This window comes from Panthera leo, chromosome A2 (genome assembly GCF_018350215.1).
Source record: "Panthera leo isolate Ple1 chromosome A2, P.leo_Ple1_pat1.1, whole genome shotgun sequence".
Taxonomy (NCBI): domain Eukaryota; kingdom Metazoa; phylum Chordata; class Mammalia; order Carnivora; family Felidae; genus Panthera; species Panthera leo.
Window position 1 is genome coordinate 78,614,459 of NC_056680.1, and position 20,005 is coordinate 78,634,463.

At 35.4% G+C, this 20,005-nt stretch overlaps 1 protein-coding gene and 1 pseudogene across 6 annotated transcripts in view; both read right to left on the reverse strand.

Moving 5' to 3' along the window:
- Window positions 1–20,005, reverse strand: part of KMT2E (lysine methyltransferase 2E (inactive)) — a 99,317-nt gene that overhangs the window by 77,085 nt on the left and 2,227 nt on the right. The window contains exons 1-2 of one of the 6 annotated variants that reach the window (XM_042915635.1): window positions 13,384–13,456; window positions 11,784–11,852 (exon numbers count right to left, since the gene is read on the reverse strand). The exons of 2 other annotated variants lie outside the window; for them this stretch is intronic. The gene's annotated coding sequence lies outside the window, so the exon portion shown is untranslated. Of the gene's footprint in view, window positions 1–7,319; window positions 7,660–11,783; window positions 11,853–13,383; window positions 13,475–20,005 lie in introns of those variants that run through there. 3 more of the 6 variants (XM_042915644.1, XM_042915670.1, XM_042915652.1) reach the window with 3 other exon arrangements.
- On the reverse strand, window positions 16,364–16,489 carry LOC122214736 (annotated as a pseudogene).

The following is a 20,005-nucleotide window of genomic DNA, read 5'->3' on the forward strand; positions in this document are numbered from 1 at the left end:
AATCAAAGAATATTCAAACTCTATTATTTTCAGTACATGATTCACCAGTACACTTCACTAATACACTGAAGTTAAAGGAACCATGCTCCAAATCTGAGATTACTAATTTGTATAAGGATATTCAATTCCATATACAAAACGATTTGTTAAGCACAGACCACGTATTTAATCAGTTAAATTTTAACTTGAGTCTCTCTTTAATGACCATTTGGTTCCTAAAAACAAAGAATTACACCAACCTACATTATAATACTTTTATAGCAAATAAAATCTCTATTTAGAAAAATCTGTATTCTTGTAGTCAGAGTCAGTTCATGGAAATGCTTGAAAAATGGAAACCTATATTTCGAGAAGTGTATTTTCTGGTTCTGTAAGAGTTTCATGGAGTTTCACTGGATCCTGTTGAGTACAACAATTCCAACCAACTGTTACAACTAAATTCAGTATCAAAGTAACAGTGCTTCAGATTTCACATTCTGCCACTTAACTAATAATGGTTACTTATTCTCTTGAAGCCTTAGCTCCTCATCTGTAAAAAAGAATAATCACAGAACATGTTTTCCTGAATTGTTTCAAGGAATTGTGTGTGGCACTCAGTTAGTGTTAGCTATGGTGACCAGATAAAAAGTCCCTAAAAGATCAGTACTGGAGAACAGCTCTCAACTATATACTTGTACAATTCAAGTAATTTAAGAATTTTTGATGGGGGGGAGCTTGGGTGGCTCAGTTGGTTAAACATGTCCAACGCTTGATCTTGGCTCAGGTCATGATCTCACAGGTTGGTGAGACTGAACCCCCCCATTGGGTTCTGTGCTGACAGTACAGAGCCTGCTTGGGATTCTCTCCCTCTCTCTCTACCCCTCCCCTGCTCATGCTCTCCCTCTTTTTCTCTCTCTCAAAAATAAATAAACTTTAATAATTAAAAAAAAAAAAAAAAGAATTTCTGGGGCGCCTGGGTGGCTCAGTCGGTTAAGCGTCCGACTTCAGCTCAGGTCACGATTTCGCGGTCCATGGGTTCAAGCCCCGCGTTGGGCTCTGTGCTGACAGCTCAGAGCCTGGAGCCTGTTTCAGATTCTGTGTCTCCCTTTCTCTGACCCTCCCCTGTTCATGCTCTCTCTGTGTCTCAAAAATAAATAAATGTTAAAAAAAATTTTTTTTAAAAGAATTTCTGATCTGGGTGCCTGCCTGGCTCAGTCAGTGAAACATGAGACTCTTAATCTCACACTTTGAGCTCCAGATTGGAGGAAGAGTTTACTAGAAAAAAAATAAAAAATAAAAAGCACTTTTGTCATGCACTGTAGGTGCTCAATAAATACGATCTGAATGAAAAAAAAAAAAATAGAATCTATGATCTTTTCCAAAATCCATTCTTGCCAAGAAAGGTGAGAGGATACTTCTGTATTGGACTTCAATTTCAGAGAATCTGATAGAAGTAGTTTCACTTAAAAAAAAAACAAAAAAACAACAAACCTCTTTATTATAAACTCCAAACACAGTTTCAATTATTTTCTTAAACTAAAAATCTGTGTGCACAGTAATGGTGAAAATCAATAGGTAAGCTGGACCTGAAATTCTTTTTACAGAATTTTTGTCACAACAGAAATTGGCTCTGAATAAAAGACTTTAACAAATCAATGGCAATCCTTGTGATATTATCCAATGAGCACCACCTCATCCCTTCAGGGTCAAGATTAAGGTACCTTCCCAAATCTGCCAGTATTTTTTGGAACTTCATACTGGCTTACAACTCAGTTTACATTATCTTTTAGCTCACTAGTAATGTGACATTGGAATCCAAGTATTAAAGTGTCAAGAATAACCTTTTTAAAAAAATACACGAAGACAGAGTGAACCCCAATGTAAACTATACACTTTGGATGATAATGGTATTTCTTTTCTGTTTTTTTAATAAGTTCATTTATTTATTTTGAGAGAGAGAGAGAGAGAGCATGAATCAGGGAGAGGTAGAGAGAAAATCCCAAGCAGGCTCCGCACTGCCAGTGCAGAGCCCAATGCAGGGGCTCGAACCGTTGAATCATAAGATCATGACCTGAGCGGAAGAGTCAGATGTTTAACTAACAGAGTCACTCAGGTGCCCGGATAATGATGTTTCAATGCTGGTTCATTGAATGTTATAAATGTACCATAATAATGAGAAACACTGATGATGATGAAGGTTGTGCTTGTGTGGGGAGGAGGCATGTGGGAAATCTATACATTCCTTTCATCTTTGAGTGAACCTGAAATTTCTCTAAAAGATGAAGTCCATTAAATTTAAAAATACATGTATGAATATAGTGAATTGTCTGGCATTATATAATGGGATAACTTTCCTTCTACCAGGGTTTTGGGAAAACTTTTAAACATCAATTCTGCAACCAACAGAAGTATTGGTACATTCAATCTCCTTTACCATGCCAAAGCATCCACAAGTTAAAAGAATTAAGTTCAATACTATCAGTTTTTTAATGCCCCACGCATTTTTGAATAGTTATTTGTAATTCCCTGAAGTGTTAGAGATCACCAAACTACAGTATAAAATCTAGTAAAATGTGGCTTTTTTAAACTTTCCTTATTTTGAGAGAGAGAGAAAAAGTGTGAGTGGAGTAGGGGCAGAGAGACAGAGACAGAGACAGAGACAGAGACAGAGACAGAGAGAGAGAGAATCCCAAGCAGGCTCTACACTGTCAGCGCAGAGCCCAATGTGGGGCTCGAACCCATGAACCCCAAGATCATAACGTCAGCTGAAGTCAAACATTTAACTAACCAAGCCACGGGTGCTCCAAGTGTGGTGTTTTAAAATAGCAATTCAGGGGGTGCCTCGATGGCTCAATTGGTGAAGCGTCCAACTCTTGATTTCAGCTCAGGTCATGATTTCAATGGTTTGTGGGATTGAGCCTGCTTGAGATTCTCTCTCTCTGCCCCTCCCCTGGCTCTCTCTCTCTCTCAAAATAAATAAAAAGTTAAAAAAAAAAAAAGGTATGTGGTTTGCAAATTAAAAAAATAAATAAAATAGCAATTCAGTGACTGATAATAGAGTTGACAGGGTAGACTAGAGTCTCTGGGCATAAACACACAATTTCTGTTTCCTATACATACAAACCTATTCTTAGAATGAGGTTAGTCTTTATTCACATCTGAGAATAGAATAAAAGCAACTTCCTTCTAAAATAGTTACCTATTTCCACTTTCTATTTGCCATATGGCCCACAACTACGTACCTTAGAATATACTGCTCAATATACAAGCACAGAAGACAAAGAATCTTCAAACCTAATAATCACATCTTCCTAAATTCCTCAAAAGCTTACTTTTAAGTACAAAAGCAGTAATATCACGTGTGAATGTAAAATATCACATGTGTGAAGCATAATACCTGTAAAGCGTAATACCACATACTTCATGGATTCTAAAACTTCCTTCTGTTAAAAAAAAAAAAATTGCTATCTACATTAGTAATTTTTAAACTGTGCTCCCAGTAGTCCTCAATGTAGTTGAGGAGTGAGATATTAGGAGAAAACAGAATCAGGGAAGTTCACAAAAGACAATGAAAGACAACATGTTCTACAAATTTAAAAGTTAAACTCAGAAGCTGCCTGTTTTGTTTGTTTGTTTGTTTTTAAGTTTTACTTTTGAGAGAGCAAGAGCAACCAGGGTAGGGACACAGAGAAAGAAAGAGAGAGGATCCAAAGCAGGCTCCGGGCTGACAGCAGACAGCCTGATGCAGGCCTCAAACCCACAAAGCATGAGATCATGACCTGAGCCAAAGTCGGACACTTAACTGACTGAGTCACCCAGGTGTCCCTGAAGTGGCATGTTCTATGTGGTAGCTACCAAATGGGAAAATGACATTAAATGGAACACTACTTAGCAATATAAAGGAATTATTTTATTCAAATGTTTACATATTTTGAAAGGAACTATTTTTTTTATTAAAATGTTTACTTATTTTGAGAGATAGAGAGAGAGAGAGCGCAAGCAGGGGAGGGTCAGAGAGAGAAGGAGAAAGAGAATCCCAAGCAAGCTCCATACTTATCATGGAGCCCAACGTAGGGCTCAATCTCATGACACTGAGATCATGATGTGAGCCGAAAGCAAGAGTCAGATGCTTAACTGACTGAACCACCCAGGCACCCCTAAAGAACTACTGATAGATGCAACAACTCCAATGAATATTAAGGACATTATGTTGAGTGAAATAAAAAATCCAATTCCAAAAAGATCACATACTGTATAATTACATTTATGTAAGAGTCTTGAATGACATATTATAGAAATAGAGAACAGATCAGTGTGTTTGTAAGGTCCAGGGAACCTTGTGGAGATGGAAATGCTCTATATCTTAACTCTGGTAGTAGATACAGGAACCTTACAAATGTAATAAAAATACAGAAAACTAAACACACACACACACACACAGGAGTAGAATTAGGGAAAGCTGGACAAAATGGATAGATTGTATCAATGTCAATATTCTGGTTTTGACACTGTACTACAGTTTTACAAGACGTTACAATTAAGGGAAACTGGATAAAGGAAAAAGAATTTCTCTGTATTATTTCTTAGAAATGCATGTAAATCTTACTTCAAAACTTAAAATTTAATTTGAAAAAATTACATTAAAATTGTGGCCTTCAAACCTGTTTTTTTGAGTATTGACAGAAATTTTCTTATGAATGAAATCTTTTATTTATTTTTTTTAGAGCGAGTGAAAGGGTGAGCACACGCATGGGAGGGGGGGCAAAGGGAGGAAGAGAAAGAGGTGTGGTGGGGAGAGAGAGACAGACAGACAGACAGAGAATCCTAAGCAGGCTCCATCCTCAGCACGGAACCTGAAGCAGGGCTTGATCCCACGACCCCGGGATCATGACCTGAGCTGAAATCAAGAGTCTGACACTCAACCCACTGAGTCACCCTGGCGCCCCACAAATGAACTCTTAAACCATAATCTAAGCATGTATTTTGATTCCAAAGTGAAAATTAGCTTTAATCTACTATGCTTTCTCCGATTGCTGATATCAACTTGAAGTACTGTGTTAAGGAGGCCACAGCCAAATACAACAGGAGAAGGCCTCAAGTAATCAGTAACGTCTGCTAAAAGATATAGTAGGCATTTGTACCTCATATTTGCTATGTCTATAGTTAAAGAGGGTGGCACGGAAATGGCCCTGCCTGAACATCCTCCCACCTACCACATGACAAGCCTAAGGCTTCCTGGAGAATAGTTCAAAAATCACTGGCTAAAAGAAAATACTTACAGACTCATCATGTGACATGAAAAACTTACTTGATTGGTATACTCTATCTGCCTAAAGCAGAAAAGGAAAAATATGCTCCCAAAAAGTAGTGTTAGAGTCTGTTATAATTAAAAAATCAAACAAAAACAACAAAAAACCCTGCATTTATCTTTTAGTCAACCCGTACAGACTATTGGGCTGGTTCATTCTTGCTTTTTCAGCCTTGAAATAAGTATGCCATTAGGTAAGGGCATAATTTTTGACTGAAACAATCAAAGTTGGCAATAATTTTATTCTCTCATTCTTCATTCCAGTCTCAAGTAAAACAACGTCCCCTCCAGAATTAATTATTCTTTCTATCACTATTTTGAATCATTTATTTCAGACTAGAGAACGTGAGTCCTCTCTTCTTCCCCTATCTAAAAACAATGTGCAGCAAAGCTAATTAATAGGATTCAAACAAATCTTTCTGTCTCTACTGTCTACATTTTATTATCTCAGACTTGGGCTGTCAGAATAATTTTCTAAGTGGTCTCTCTCCCTATTCTAACTTGACCTTTAAACCAATCGTTCTCAAACATAAACTCACCAACTGCTACTTTTCATATACCTGGGGGTTAGTAGTTGAAAATTATGGATTCCTAGGCCTTACCCCCAGAGATTCTGATTTAATAGGTCTAAGATGTGGCCTAGATGTCTTATTTTTTAAAAAGGCATTTGCTCCAGCCCTTTATTCTAGAACTGCTTAAACTCTGAACAGATTATACTTCAAAGCCCACAAGTCTCCTAGTCTTGCCCTCTTCAAAAAAAGCATAGTAGCTCACAGTAACTCCAATTAAATTCCTAATCTTGACATTATCAGGTTACCTTGCTCCACACTAATATTCCAATATATAAATCCTCTGATTATGCCAGTATTTTTCTATTGCTGGCGTTATCTTTGCTCATTCCCCTTCAAAATTTCTAAAGTAATTTTCCTTTACATATAACCATTCCACCCAACAAAAATCTGATTAAACCTTCAGGGATCATTTAAGTATTAATGCTTCCTTGAAGCATTCTCAACTTCACAACTTAGACTTCTGTGATACAAAACTAGCTTTGAGGTCTCTAGCAGATCAACCTCCTGAGGACTGTTTTCTCAATAAACAAAAATTTAACTAGCTGAACTCAAAAAACTATTTGAGCCATAAAATTTGTCCCATGCTAATCTCTTCCCTTGTTAACCTCCCAAAGAACGCATTACTTGCTTTTTAAAAAAAATTTTTTTCAATGTTTATTTGTGAGAGACAGAGAGAGACAGAGCGTGAGTAGGGAAGGGGCAGAGAGAGAGGGAGACACAGAATTCAAAGCAGGCTCCAGGCTCTGAGCTGTCAGCATAGAGCCCGACGCAGGGCTCGAACCCACAAACCGTGAGATCATGACCTGGTCCGAAGTTGGATGCCCAACCGACTGAACCACCCAGGTGCCCCTGTATTACTTAACTTTTTTAAAGTACTGGTTTACATTTCGACCTATTATTTTGAAATAGCTATTAGACATTTAGTTTCCAAAACTGGATCATCTACTTCACCCTACCAAGAAATGAGATATTTATATTTTAGCTCTCAAAGCCTAGAATGTGGTGACAACACCACCTAAATTATTCCTGATTATATCAAATTTTCCTCACCCTAACACATTTAATCCCCTTCTCCCATTTTAGATGAACAGGAACACATCTTAAAACAAAACAAAAAATGTGCCACAGAAGAACATTATTGATTTTCTTCTGAAACTTTATTTTTAATAATTGCTTCTTTCTGTTATTATTTTTAAAATGTGGCTGTCCCTCAAGGCTCAACCCTCCCCATTAATCATCTCCATCAATCTCAGATTTTACCATTCATTCCTGTTTGATTTCCTATTCCCAGCCACCTATAGGATGTGTATCCATTTAAATATCTGCCATCATTGCAAAAATTAAAACTTTCAAACTGAATCTTTTCCACACGCTTTCCATTCCATTTCTTGTCAGTACCCCATTCTCCCAGCTCCCTATTTAATCCTTCTTTTTTCTAGTCTCCTATTATATCTGCTCACCTTGCCTTTTGTGTCTCCTCAGTGTTTCAGATTCATTCTTCCTCAGTTTCCAAGGCCCCCACCATCATCTCCATCATCTGAATAATTTCCAATAATCAACAACCCTTCCAGCGTATCACCATCAAGTTCTGAATTTCTTGTCTCCAAACAATGGAAGAAATCTTGTGTATTTTTAAGCACTTATCCTCCAGATTAGGACTATTCTGTCATTTTAAATGTAATAAACTCAAATTCATCCACTCAACATATTTATTGAGCATATACTATGTTCTGGATACTGCTCTATGTGCTAGGGAATGAGCAGTGAACAAAATTAAGTTGGCCTTAAGCACCCCCCCCTTTTTTTAATGTTTATTTATTTTGAGGGAGAGAGAGAGAGACAGAGTGTGAGCAGGGGAGGGACACAGAGAGAGGGAGGCAGGCTCCAGGCTCCAAGCTTTCAGCATAGAGCACAATGTGGGGCTCAAACTCATGAACTATGAGATCATGACCTGAGCCAAAGTCAGACACTTAACCCACTGAGCCACCCAGGCATCCCTGCCCTTAAAGTCCTTTTATCGAGCTAGGGCAATTAATGTAATCAAAGGTATCTTAGAGTAGTTTTAAATAACTGCCTTTGATAACGATTTGTGTATCCTCATTACTGAGCCAAAAATTATTCCTTTATAAGGATCAATAGAACGCTATGATGATTTTTTTCAAATGATCTGAATTCAAATTCTTGATCAGTCCCTCTTTAGCTTATGTGACCGTCAGTCTCTCTAGGCCTCTCATGAAAAATGGGTAAAATTCTACCTTGCAGAGTTGGTATGTTCGTGCCTTCCCTCTTTAGAATTAAAAGCATGAAGTTCATACTACTCAATCCAATGATAATTTAATCAACCACAGTCATAAAACTGTTGACCACTAAGGCCACTAAAATAGTGAAAAAACAGCTCTACTATTGTAAATACCTGAAAAGATATCTTCTATTCCACATGTTTAAAATATTTACTATAAAAACCTTAAGTCTAAAACAAGAGCACTTTAATTTCTAAGTATTAGCCTATAAATCTGCAAAAGACTAGCAAAATGAATAAGAAAAAATACTTTCCATGTTTAAACCACTTGTTTCTGCAGCATTTGCCAGAGTCCTTTTAATCCCAAGACTTACAGAATTCAACGATCAAGTTCTTCCTCTTCATACATTAATGTAAATAGAAAAATAAAAACAAAAAACTAGAAATGAAAGGACAAGTGCATAACAAGTAGAGAGTTGAAGCTTAGGGAAAAAGCATCTTACTCTCAAGAATAAAATACAGAATTAGTAGATCTAAGCCTCCATTAGGAAAATTACTCAGATATACAAACTTCATTAACTTATTATACGTCTTGTTCAAGACGATCTTTTAAAGTAGCTTGTCTTGAACAGGCATATAATCACTGAAAAATTGTACAATAAAGGGAAAAATAAAATGTCAAGAATGAAGTTGGTAGATGCAGGTACTACTACTAACCAGTACATTTGCTATGAGACAGGCTACATCCACGTTCCCTTTCCAAATTACTTTTAAAGACCTTTCCGTCTTTACAGATAGAAAACATCATGTATACACATAGGTAAAAAAAAATAATAATTAACGTGTACTGAGCTGATTGGCCACCCTTATAAAAGTCATTTGTATACAAAGAAATTGCTGTGTGAAGTTGGGGACTGAACTAGAAATACTTTTCTCCAAATCCTTAATGAGCCATTAAATTTAGGAGGCAAGAAGCATAAACTTTAAACTTCCTATAAGTGAACTTACAGGCTATACCAGCAGAATCTCTTTTTAAATCTCCACCATCACTCTAGATTAAATTTAAATGATAAATATTAGTTTCTCAGATATTCTCAAAGTAATTACACAATAAAAGAACTTGTGTCTTTTGGCACAATACTGTGTCCATAAGATCTGCCAGTTTTTACTTGGAATTCAAAAATCAAAAAGTTATTACATTAGTGTATAATTAATAAGTTAATTACTAACATACAGCAACCACATTAACAATATACCAAACTATTGCAAGCTAAAATTTGAAAACCACACAAACTGATCCCAGAGTTATTAGCCAACACAATCAGTTACTTCCCTCAGGAAATATGTGCAAGATCAGCAAGCCAAAATCAGTAGCACCCTAATGCTTTCACATAGAGGGCATTCAACTATTTACTACTGAATGAATCTAGTTTACAATATTAACAGTTAGAAGAGTCCTAAAGAAGAGTAGAATTTAAATCTCACAAGATAATAAAGGTTATTGGATCTTGATACATCAATGAATCTGTTCAATTCCATGGACATGCGAAATCTGTCATTTCATCTAGGCAGAATCCTACAAACCCAAGTAGACAAAGCACAATCAGACTCTGAAACAGCATTTTAATTCTTTTTCTTTTGTATGTATGTGTGTGCGTGGTGTGTATGTGTGTGTGTGTGTGTGTGTGTTGTCTAGCAGTGGGCTTCACTGAGAGTAACTGGAATTGAGGGGAGTATTAGTTTCCTAAGGATGCCGCAACACATGACCACAAACAATTCTAGAGGCCAGAGTCTGAAATCAAGATGTCAGCATGAAAGAGCATTTTTAGATTTCTAAGATACTAAATGGAAAAAAAAAAAAAATGCTCGAGAATACAGTAAGATTCATCTCCTTTTGGACTGAAAAAAAAAATCTGGATTTATATATATATAAAACCGTAACTCAAAATTGGTTAGTTCATCAAAGCCAATTAACCTGGAGAACCATTTAAAAGTTACATATACCTTATAAACACTGAACTTTTTAATTTAAAATATAATTCATCAATATTTTAATGTCAAGCCCAAATGTTCTCTCCGAACATGGCTCTGCTAATTGGAATTTTGGGTTCTCATTATTGTATAAACCCTATCTATAATGCATTGTCTATAATTTTTGGTTTTAGATTATTTCAAAGTAACAAATTACTTAGACACCTGTGGAGCAATGAGAATGCAGATCTCCTTCTAGATTTGGATTTGTATTATTTTAGTTATCTTACCCACACCTAACAACTTTCTTTGACAATTAATGTATCTTTAACAAGTTTTCCAAAGTAATTAACTTAGTTTGCGTCAATTCTCAGGGATGCCTGGGTGGCTCAGTCAGTTAAGGTTCAGACTCTTGATATCAGCTGAGGTCAAGATCTCACGGTTTGTGGAAGTGAGCCTCTGTCAGGCTTCGTGATAAAGGGAGCCTGCCTGGGATTCTCTCTCCTTTCTCTTTGCCCCTCTCTGATTACGCATGCGGGCGCGCTCTCACTCTCTCAAAATAAATAAACTTAAAAAAAAATACAACTCTCTTTTCACATTCATTTATCAATGGTTTAATTATACCTAATAATATAAACACAATACAAGTACAATAGGATTAGCCAATTTGGAAACAAACATATGACTTTTATGAGCACTGAACTCAACAAGTGGAGGCAGCACAAAGTTTACATCATTCAACATTCAATTGGCATTAATATTTTTTAAGTATTTTTTTAATGTTTACTTATCTTTGGGAGAGACAGAGTGCAAGCAAGGGAGAGGGCCAGAGAGAGAGACACACACAGAATTGGAAGCAGGCTCCATGCTCTGAGCTATCAGCACAGAGCCCAATGCAGGGCTGGAACTCATGAACCACAAGACCTGAGCTGAAGTCGGACGTGTAACTGACTGAGCCACCCAGGCACCCCCAGCATTAATATTTTTTAAATGAAGGGCACTTGGGTGGCTCAGTGGGTTACACATCCAACTTTGACTCAGGTCACGATTTCACAGTTTGTGAGTTCGTGCCCCGCATCGGGCTCTGTACTGACAGCTCAGAGCCTGAAGCCTGCTTTGGATTCTGTATCTCTCTCTCTGCCTCTTTTTCTCTCAAAAATAAATAAATACATAAATAAAACATTAATTTTTTAAAAAATATATTTTAAATGAAGGTAAGAATTTTCTACTGTATCTATGTAAAACACTTTAGGAAAAATATATAAGCTATAAATAGTGATCACCTCAGCATATAAGAGACACTAGGGATGGTTCTGTTTTTTCAAGAAACAACTACAACACAAACAGCTGGAGAGCCTACTAAGAATTGTACACATATTAACACTGAATTCTCAAAACGACTGTATAAGATAAGCTCTACTGTTACCTCAATTTTGCAGATCAACTAATGCACTAAAAGATAACTAACTTGCCCAGGTCACTAGGCAATACAACCTGGTTTGGTTGTAGTTCTAGTATCTACTCTTAAGCCCTGTGCAATATTGCCTCTAAAGAAGTATTGTTTGAGCTCTTTTAATAAGCATATAACACTTGCATGATCTTAAGAATTGGAGGGGATAAATAAGCATGTCCCAGTATGTCACTCCCCAAAGCAAATTTTTCAGCAACTTCCCCATAAAGGCCATAATCTTTTATCATGGCATTCAAGGCTCACCGTAACTTGATCACAATTTGTACTGCTACAATTCCAATCCAAGACTCTTATCCAAATAACTCGTGGGTTCTGGAAACCAACAGATCATCTTGAATTAGGATGTACAGAAACACTAAACATATAGAGTCTGTCACATGACATTGCACAAAGACAAGTATTCCCTCATTCAGAGAACCTAAAAATAGTGGCCTGGCTTCTCAAGAGGGCAGTCAGCATGGTTTCTTGGAAAAGTTTAAAGCATCAAGAATCATGACCTAAATTTCAATCCTTGATCAACCACTATCTAACTATATGACCTAGAGAAAATTATTTAACCTCCCTGGGATTTGGTCTAGTTGTAAAATAAAAGGAAAGAACTAGAACAGTATAAAAATTTCTGAGACTAGTAACTAAAATGCAAATTCATGGTTCCACTAGATGTAATTAAGTAGGTCTGGAATTGGGCCCAAGAATGTTTAATAAGCACTCTACATAAATAACACATGGGGTCCCTGGGCCACAATGAAAAATAGCTCACTAAAAGATCTCACCAATCAATTCTAACTCTGGTTTCTTAACTTCAGTCAATAGGGTACGTCTGGGTAGCTCAGTCAGTTAAGTGTCTGACTCTTGATTTTAGCTCAGGTCATTATTTCATGATTTGTGGGTTCAAGCCTGGCATTTAAGCCTGCTTGGGATTCTCTCTCCCTCTGTCAAAAATAAGTGAATAAACTCTAAGAAAAAAAAACATTTTAACTTTAATAGGGTGCTATTTTACATGTCCAGGATGGGGGTTGTGGCCTAAAAGAAAATCCTGTTTATCATAGGATTTGCTTTTGCACCTTTCACCCTGTACTTTGTTAAGATAATGGGTAAGATTTGGTAGTTTTACAAACTGAACTTTCATTCTCTTAAGACACAGATAGATACAGTTGATTCAAATGAGTTTTAAATTAATTAAGCACCTGCAAAATACTAAGAATCAACTATATCATCTTATTAATCCTCCTTATTTGAAATATGATTACCTTAATTTTCTCCCAAGGAAATTTTTTTTTATGTTTTTATTTTATTCTTCAGAGAGACAGAGTGGGAGTGGGGTAGGGACAGAGAGAGAGGGAGACACAGAATCTGAAGCAGGCTCCAGGCTCTGAGCTGTTGGCACAGAGCCTGACGTGGGGCTCAAACTCACAGACTGTGAGATCATGACCTGAGCCAAAGTTGGACACTTAACTGACAAAGTCACCCATGTGCCCTGAAATTTTAAGTTTTAAAAGATATAACCTCCACTCTACAAGTATTCACAAGTCTCAAATTTTCTTCTCCCATTCTCTCTGAAAATTTCCAATCAAATTAGTAATTTTCATTCACATCAGTAAAATATTCAAATTCATCCAAGTTCACTATGAATATCTTGCTATCACTATACAAAACTGATAAAAGTATCACTATAATGTAATTAAAGTTTGAATCAGTGTTTTTCCTGTTTCTTGTCCCTTTCTTGTCCTTCTGAACTTTTCCAGAATGAGTATTGTATTTATTCCAAAATCACGTACCACTTTGTCCTAAGAGTTATAGATGTTTGAGGCTCTGCTTTGTTAAAGTGTACCATCTCACTAACCTTTTTAAAGAGCAAACTTGGGGACGCCTGGGTGGCTCAGCCGGTTGAGTGTCCAACTTTGGCTCAAGTCATGATCTCAAGGTTCCTGAGTTAGAGCCGTGAATCAGGCTCTGCACTGTCAGCACAGAGCCGCTTGGGATCCTCTGTCCCTCTCTCTCTGGCCCTCCCCGGCTCACGCAGGTGTGCATTCTCTCTTTCAAAAATAAATATTTAAAAAATAAATAAATAAAACATCAAACTTGCATGTATGTTAAAACAAAAAGAACTTATCTCAATTTCAGAAAAAAAATACTTTTCTTCAAAAGAATTACTTCAAGGATTTTTTTTTTAATGGAGGAAGGGGAGTAACACCATAATTAAAATATGTATTTTCAGTCTTAGAAATCAAAGTGCTAGCATTAGTAGCAAATCATAAACCTAAACATAACTGTAATTCAAAGCTCATTTAGCAATAATTCTAAAAGCTAAATAAGGAATTGGAACGTCATAATTTTTTAAAAATAATTTAACAACCTAAGCACTTATTTTCTATATTCTGAATTTCAAATTAGATCAGCATTCAGAAAGTTATTTTAAACCCACATTTATGTAGAAAACTGTGCAAGAATAATATCTGATACTATCCAAATTATCTATACTTTCCTTCAATTTTTTTCATCTGTTTTTGATTACAAAAGCTATCCATATGTCTCAGAAAAATCAGAAGAGAAAAGAAAACTCCCACAATTCCAATTACTCAGTCACAAATCACTGCTAAGAACTTCGGTGTATATACAGACGCAAAGTAAAAACTTATTTAAGCAAGAATCACCTATAGACACTAAATCTAAGAAAGTATGACAGGGACCAGAATATTTACACAATCTCAAAATATCTTCCCACAAATTACTTAATAAAGGCAAAATGAGAAACAGTAACTATACAATGGAAAAACTACTAAACACCTTAACACATACTGCTTATCTAGTATTCCAGCCAAAAATGCAAAACCTGAATCTAATCATGAAGAAACCTTAGATAAACCCAATTGAGGGGCACTGTATAAATAGCTAGCTTGCCAATGTCATGAAAGACAAAGAGATCGGAGAACTAAATGCAATCCGTGATCCTGAATTGGCGACTGCACCAGAAAAAAAAGTGCTAATCAAGGACATAATTGGGACAACTGATGAAAACGGAATATGGACAACAGACTAGATAAAAAGAATTATATCAATGCCAAACTTCCTAAGTTTAACCACTCTGGTTACCTAAGAAAAGATGCTTGATCTTTAAAAATGCATATTTAAGTATAAGACAGCATCTTATATGCAATCTACTCTAGTTAAGAATTTTTTTTTACATGCATAGAGAGAATAATAAAGCAAAGGTGACAAAATGTTAAAAATCAGGGGATATGAATAAAGGGTATAAGAAGTTTTGTAGTATTCATGTAACTTCTGTAAGCCTGAAATTACTTTAAAATAAAAAATTAAGGGGCGCCTGGGTGGCTCAGTCGGTTAGGCGTCCGACTTCAGCTCAGGTCACGATCTCATGGTTCTGAGTTCAAGCCGCACATCGGGCTCTGTGCTGACAGATCAGAGCCTGGAGCCTGCTTTAGATTCTGTGTCTCCCTCTCTCTCTGCTCTCCCCTGCTCTCTTGCTCTCAATTAAATTAAATATTAAAGAATTGTTTTAATAAAATAAAAAATTAAACTGGTATTGGGAGTATTCCTCAAAACACATGCATATATTTATATGTAATACTTGTATTTTTAAAATTAAAAAGTGGAGGGGGTGCCTGAGTGGCTCAGACAGGTGAGCGTCCAACTTCGGCTCAGGCCGTGCTCTCACAGCTAGTGAGTTCAAGCCTCGCACTGGGCTCTCTGCTGTCAGCACGGAGCCACTTGGGATCCTCTGTCTCCCTCTCTCTGGCCCTCCCCCTTCTCTCTCTCTCTCAAAAATAAACATTAAAAAAAATACATTTAAAATAAATTAAATTAAAAAGTGGAATCATCAATTTGATACTAATTATTTAGTTATAGAGGCCCTCTCGAGTACATTTGAACATCTCTGAAAAAAGGCAATTGTTCCACGATGAATTAGATGTCCGTCTCTTACTCTCCATCCAAGCAAATTCCCCCACACCACAAATACCCACCCTACCACCATCTCCTTAACCAGTCACAGCTAATTAAAGGGCTCAAGATGGAGCACAGTGGCTCACTGACACCTTGCCAATTCCTGTGAGGTCCAACGGTACTTTTCTTCAAAAAAGTTCTCTAAGATTTCCCTATAGTCTTATAACAAATCTTTTACTTAAGCTGGTTGGAGGTGATTTCTGTACCCTGCATCCAAACAAACCCTGAAACAGCAGGCTTTTAAGGAGTAGAAATAAACAGTACAAGGGAAATAGCAGCTACTTAAATTCATCTTTTGTCTGTGCTTGAAAAATATGGTTTTGCTGGGGGCTTAATGGTAAAGATGTAATAAGGCTGTCAATTCAGCCAATTACACAGATTCATTTAAAGAGAAGCAGCAGAAAAGCAAATAATTCAAAAGGAACAATCTTATTTTCTCAAGAAGAGCTACTATGTATCAGACCAACCTCAGACCCCCCATCAATTTACAGCTAATGAAGCAGAGTCCCAACCATTCAAATCAATCACATCAAGAATCTTCCCATCCTTTGCAACATCTTTAAAGAGAAAATGGGTTTTCAAATTCCTGAAACTTGTCTTTCTTTGAATGACATATAAAGCAGGACAAGAGGAATTTAAGAGGTCTCTCTGTGAAATCAAAATTAGAAACTATTATATTTCATTATTAGTCGGTGAAATAAGAAAAAACATTAGGAAAGTGTATCTTTCTCATATACAGTGTCCCAATACGTAAAATTTTGAAAAAACAAATCTATTTTCCGACAACATCCTAAGTGATAATAGTTAATTCTTTTCACCACATTCCTCACTTTTTGCTAAAAACCACTGATACTAGGCTTTACATGATTGTTAGACCAGTAAGACAAATGGGAAAAGATTTAATCTTTAAATTTACTTAACTCAATTAGCAATAATCCTGCCTCAGATAAACTTCACTGGCTACAATACTGCCACTGTGCAAAGCTAAAAACTTACTTAACTTAAATAAGTTTAAAATAATTTATGGTAAATTCAGTTAAAAGTCTTTAAATAAAAATTATGTTTTAAATACCTTTTGAAAACAAAAGCCAAAATAGATTTAAAAATTAATAAAAATTTTTCTCGTCTCAGATAAAATGTTACATAATATAATTATGTGAACTTGAACTTTATGTTATGAGTACCACAAACCAAAACTACCTCAATCCCACTGTTCTATTACTTAATTTTATGCCACAGGCTCAGACCTTAAATGCAACCAAGTTAGCTATAACACAGGTGTGATTACTTAATGTTCTTTCTCAATAATAAACTTCAGGACCAAGATGTTTATTCCTTTGGATTAACTCTAAGCAAACATCTAAGAGTTGCTAGAAAATTCTCTGTCTTCTCCAACTGTAAAACTAGAACAAAGAAAGCTGCATAAATCATTTTGTTTCTCAGGTCCTGTCTTAAATCCAAATTTCACATGTGAAACAATTTTAAAATGCAAAAATAAATATTTTAACTAAAAATAATAGACATGGACTTGATTACTCATTGAATTATTACATACTATTTATGCATTAAAAGTCATAATGTCTGTTTTCAATGGCATCTTAATTGAACACATCAAAAAAGAATTCTGACTGACCTGTTGCATTGAAAAGTTCAAGATCCCAAACAGCTCAACTAGTTTTTGTAAATAATCAAATCAGATTTTGCAATAAAGTTGTAAAATTCACCTAACAATATAAAAATAGCTTTCCCAAACTGTCTTAAAAATAAAATTTGATTTATGACCCCTCTGAGGAAAAAAAAACTGATTTCATATTAAGTGAAAATATTTATCAAGTGAAATATAAGACCCACCTATTTTCTTGACTCTCACTTAAGTAAAAAGCATCCTATTTACTAACGGTTAATAAATACTTCTCATATTCTTAAAGATACAAACAACATCTAATTAAGTTAACCTGAGTCATCATCATTTTGACTTTTTATGTAGAACTGATCACAAATGCTCACAATAACAACAAAAAAATTCTTTTGGTTAATTCCTACCTGTCTGTAAAATACTGTTTAATGGCAATAGCAAGATTTTTAGTTAAATATGGTTACTTCAAATTTGGTGCACTAAAAAACTATTTTCAACCATAAATATTGCTCTTCCACATTAAGTAAGTTTTTAGGTAATATATACTATCCTTTTAATATTAAAAAAAAATAAGTCTCTTCCCAACATTTGTACAAGAGACAGTAAAAAGTTGTGAGCCACTCCAATTTCAAACCAGCCTAAAAGCTAACATTTATACAGCAGCACCTAAAATAGTATCCTTGTTATTTTGCCAACCAATATAAAAAAAAATTTTACCACAAAATAAAAATAATTCTATAGTCAATATTAACAAGTCTCCCTGAATACAAGTATTAAACGCTTTTCCTAAGATGTAACAAAGAAAAGTCCCTGATCACCCTGAATATTTGAGATGTGTTTGCTCAAATGAAAGCTTTAAACTCAAAAAATAATTGAGCACCTACTCTCTATTGTGAATAAATCCTTTGGAGATAAAAGCTAATTACACATTACTAAAATATTTAAAAAAAAAAATAAACAGCATCTTTTGTAAAAATTACATACTAACATTTCTTTAGCAGTTTGTGATAGCTCTTCAAAGTCCTTTTGGTTTTCTCCATTTTAAACACACAATGACAGTACACATTAAAGTCCTAGCAGTAACTTCCAGAAAAGCAGAGCTGTTAGGATTTACATAACACACTTTTAAAAATAAAACCATACGTTTAAGAGTTTGATGCATGAAATGGGTACATTATTCTTAGAAATAAAAAGCCAATTTAAGAAGTTAGACTTTCACTAAGACCACTAAGGTTATGTGTTAAAGGAAGAATTTCTCCTAACTTATTAATTGGCTCTTCCCCTCACTTCCTCATTTTAGATCCAAGAAGTCCTAGAGCTTGCTTTAGTATATACATGGAAAAATTCTCCAGCTGGAAGCTCTAAGACAAACAAGGCAAAATTGTGAGGGAGTTATCAGAAATCTTAAGAGTTGAAGGGAAATACAGGAGCCCTGTAAAGGTTCTAACTTAAACTGAGATCAAAGGGATCCTATAACTTACACTGACAACAAAAGGGAAGTATGATCAAACTACAGTCTCTAAAAATAAAATTTGCTCACCAATTACATTATGATTTTCTACAAATCCACTTAAACAGACAAACACCTAATCCCTCAACCTTAGCTACTCTAAGAACAAAGACTATTTGACTAGTTTTCCCTCAAGAGACCGAATGTTTCAAAACTCACTCAGAAAAAATGACACTTAACCTTTTTAAAAAAAAAATTGCGCCTACAATTTCTAATTTAAAACACAGATGGTCAATGGGGTACATACACATTAACAAAAACCAAACACTTATAGCCATGTTATTTATAAAGTAACCATTTAAAAGAGTACAATACATTCAAAAAATATATCAAAAGAAACAAAATACAAAGCAATGAAGCAGGCTAGTATGAAGAAAGCTAATAGAGTCAAGGCAGCTTTTCTTATAATTTCTAACTTGGTATTGTTTATTTGAAGCCAAATAAGTCCAAATGCTTTGTGTGTCTAGAGCTGATCAAGGTCACTATCAAGAAAAAACAATGGGTGTATACAGTGTTCCTTTCCATGGCTACATAAACTAAATTTCCTTAAGAGTATACTGATTTCCTACCATAGATAGCAAGTTTAAAGTACCAACCTTCTGAACCACAGATTGTAACTACGTAGTCCATAAAATAAATGCACAATCCTTACCCAGCAGTTATGGATCTAGACTTATACGATCAGAGCACATACAAATGAGTATTGACCCCAAATCCCTACATAAACTCTCCCACTACCCACCAACATTTCATTTCATACTAAAATATTCCAAAGATTCTAAGTACAGTTGTACACTGTCTTCCATGAAGAAACTAAGGCAGTGATTGCTACAATTATTTTGTACAACAGACAACTAGTTCATATACGAACTTCATGATTCCCTTATTCCGTTGTAAATATTGGAGCAGAATTTACTGTGGAATAAAAGAATCATGAAAGGGTGTGTACCCTCCAACCTTTTCAAGAACTACTAGATTTCAATAACTACTCATCTTTCAGTTATTCCACATCAGAATGGTCATTAAATGCCATTAATGGCCCACTGATATCTCGCTGCTGAGTCCAGGCCAAAAAGATCACCCTTCCACTCCAAAAATAAATTCTAATCATTCCCACTTTTAAAAATATTGTTAAGTAACACCATTTAATTTTCTGCCTCCATCTATAAGATACTGAAATTAGCATAAAATGGATTCAAGACTCTATATTATGGTATGGCTTTTATTTAGTCTATTAAAACAGACTAAGTTCCACATCCCATAATAGGTAAATGGGTACAGGGCGGGGTATCAAGAACTAAAGCCTTACTTTTTTACTTACATAATTATGATTGCATGCTATAAAACAATTTTAAA